Source organism: Rhinolophus hipposideros (genome assembly GCF_964194185.1).
Source record: "Rhinolophus hipposideros genome assembly, chromosome: 13".
Lineage (NCBI taxonomy): Eukaryota > Metazoa > Chordata > Mammalia > Chiroptera > Rhinolophidae > Rhinolophus > Rhinolophus hipposideros.
In genome coordinates this window covers 65,219,030-65,222,256 of record NC_138059.1, presented here as the reverse complement: position 1 = coordinate 65,222,256, position 3,227 = coordinate 65,219,030, and the positions used below count along the sequence as shown (strand labels likewise).

At 39.4% G+C, this 3,227-nt stretch overlaps 1 pseudogene across 1 annotated transcript; it reads left to right on the top strand.

The window, feature by feature from the left end:
• The first annotated feature begins 1,000 nt into the window (after nucleotides 1-1,000).
• Nucleotides 1,001-2,516, top strand: LOC308506570 (small ribosomal subunit protein eS1-like; annotated as a pseudogene). The gene is made up of 2 exons: nucleotides 1,001-1,011; nucleotides 1,722-2,516. The product of its transcript is annotated as a small ribosomal subunit protein eS1-like (transcript).
• The last annotated feature ends 711 nt before the right edge of the window (nucleotides 2,517-3,227 follow it).

The window sequence follows — 3,227 nt, the reverse complement described above, 5'->3', positions numbered from 1 at the left end:
CTAATATGTTATATGTCAATTATACCTCGATAAAACATGAATGTGTGACGGCCAATACAGAGGCACTATGAATTATACTTAAATGAGTTTATAAGCTGAGGATTTCTTCCTCTGTGCTGCAGGAGAACCCTCTGTAATACTCACCCACATCACACTTAGCATACTTTACTTGTCCATGGTTAATTGCTTAAAGTCCTTAGTAGCCTTTTAGCTTTATGAGAACAAGTATCATGTCTGTTTTATCCACTGTATGTCCAGCACATAGTCCATGTTACAAACGATTTTAAAAAACTAAGGTATATCTATGCAATGAAATACTATGCAACCGTTAAACATATGACATAGAACTCTGTACTCTTAGAAAGCTGTCCAAAATATATTTTTTAGTCAAGGAAAAAAATCAAGGTACAGTCTATGTATATACATGCATTATGAAATATTTAGATGAATATATACTAACATATAAGGTGGTAATCTTGTAGAATTTTGAAGCATTTTAACGTCTTGAGTATGTCTTTATTTTCTGAAGTTTCCAACGAGCACATTTTGTATCTAAAATAATTTTGAAGTTTAATTATAAATAAAATTTCCCTATTTTTGAATCACTACATTTAGCAAGATTCAGTTCAAACACCAGAACTACTGCAAAGAGGTCATATCTTCTTTGGAGGTTAAGGGGTGACGTTTTCTGATTTTCCATGACCTCTGCCTTCTCTTCCACCTACCCAGTCTGTGGGGTGGCCGAGCACTGGGTTGCCCAGGCAGGCCAGCCAGCCCCATACTGCAACAGCCCTGGCTGGAAACTCTCTTTCCATCACTAATAAGTATCATTTACGTTGTTACCATACACTCAGTGAACGTCTATGTGTAGGCCTGATTCTCATACTAACCCCCGCTAGATCCTCAGTTAGACAGAAGGAGAGCTTGAGGAGTTGGCTGGTGGAGTCCAGCCCTTCAAGGTGACCTCACACTCCCTGGGAGGCAAGGTGCACATACGGACATGCCAGACAGGTAAGAGCAGGACAGGTAAGAGCAGGATTATCTACACACCACTTCCTCAAGGTCTTTGCACTGTTCCGGTGAAGCTAGTTATTCCTAGAAGCCAGAGTACACAGGTGACAGTACACAGAACTGAATACAGTGCTCAGAGTACACAGGTGTCACACACATGACAGTACACAGCACTGAATGTTGTCCCTCTTTCCAGCATATTTAATAACTACATTTTAATAATGTCTGGTCCATGCTCGCAGTAGATATTTTGAAAAGAACACAACATAGGAAGAGTAAACCTATGCATAATTTTTCCACCTAAGGCATGGGAATACTTCAAATTTCTTTTTAATCTTTTTTTCTTACATCGTTGAGACAGGCTAATTGTTTATCCTGTTTTTCCTGACACTTTGGTATTTACCCATACCATGAAGCACACTTCCTAAATACCGACATGTAGGGAAGCATACTATTTCATCGTATGAGCGAGCACATACTATTTGCCAGAGGCTGTACTAAGCACAGTGGCAGCTGCAGGAACTAACACCGGACAGTGCTAAGTACTTTTCTAAGAGTTGGACAAGAGGATTGTTTCAATTGCTCCTCACAACTATTGAGTACCTCACAACTATTGAGTTGAGTACTATTACTAATGCAATTGTTCAGATTAAAAAAGAAAAAAGTCCTCAGTTATAGAAACGTAAATGCAGCGTTTTGGCTCTGAACAGCAAGAATAAGCGCCTCAAGAAAGGCAGCAAGACCAGAGCCACGAAGAAAGGGGCCGACCCATTTTCTAAGAAAGATTGGTACACTGTGAAAGCACCCACTATGTTCAATCTAAGAAATGTTGGGAAAACTAGTCACAAGCACTCAAGGAACCAAAATTGCATCGGATGGTCTCAAAGGTTGTGTTTTTGAAGTGAGCCTAGCTGATCTGCAGAATGGTTAAGTTGCGTTTAGAAAATTCAAGTCAATGCCTGAGGATGTTCAGGGCAAAAACTGCCTGGACTCATTTCCACAGCATGGATCTTACCCGTGACAAACAGTGCTCCATGGCCAAAAAATGGCCATGATTGAAGCTCATGACCATGATTGAAGCTCATGTTGATGTCAAGACTACCGATGGTTATTTGCTTCGTCTATTCTGTGTTGGTTTTACTAAAAAATGCAACAATCAGATTTGGAAGACCTTCTGCTCAGCATCAACAGGTCCACCAAATCCAGAAGAAGATAATGGAAATCATGACCCAAGAGGTGCAGACAAATGACTTGAAAGAAGTGGTCAGTATGTTGATTCCAGACAGCACTGGAAAAGACATAGAAAAGGCTTTCCAATCTGTTTATCCACTCCATGATGTCTTTGTTAGAAAAGTCAAAATGCCAAAGAAGCCCAAGTTAGAGTTGGGGAAACTCATGAAGCCTCATGGTGAAGGAAGCAGTCTGGAAAACCTACTGGGGGTGAGACAGGGCCTCAAGTTGAACAAGCTGATGGATAAGAGACCCCAGTCCAAGAATCTGTTTAAAATTCAGACTTTTCATGGTGACAAATAAAACCTGTCTGTGGTGTTTAAAAAAAAAAAAAATGAAAGAAAGAAATATCAAAGCATTGGCCCAACGTCACCGAGGTGGTAAATGTAGAACAAGGATCTGAACCTAGAAAATATGACTCAAAAACCTACCTACTTGGAGGGTGGGGGGTTCACACAGTGTGAGGGATATAAATGATAAACATCGAAGTATTACTTTGTCTTGTGCACCTGAAACTAATAAAAAAAAATTGTAAAAAAAAAAAGAATCCAGTTATTCTAAATAAGTAAAGTATTATTTAATCATCATAAAGTAATAGGCATTTATAAATAATAACATATAATTAATTACGATCTATAAAAAAAAACCTACCTACTGAACTAGTCTATTATTACATCTATTATTATATCTATCTCTATTACCTACTCCTAGTCTATTACTAGTCCACTGTCCCCTCCCCCAACGTGGATAGTAATGACTGATAGTGAACCACGTGCCAGACAGCAGGCTAATCCTTTTACATGCATTCATTTATCCTACGCCCACTATTGTCATCTTTTGACAGATGAGAAATCTGAGAGCTAGAGAGGACAGATCACACGCTTAAGATCCCATAGGTAGGGAGTGGTCTTGAGTTGAAACCCAGGCCCCTGACTTCAGCCTCCAGCTTGACTGTTCGTCTCCACTAGAACATGAAAGTCTCATTA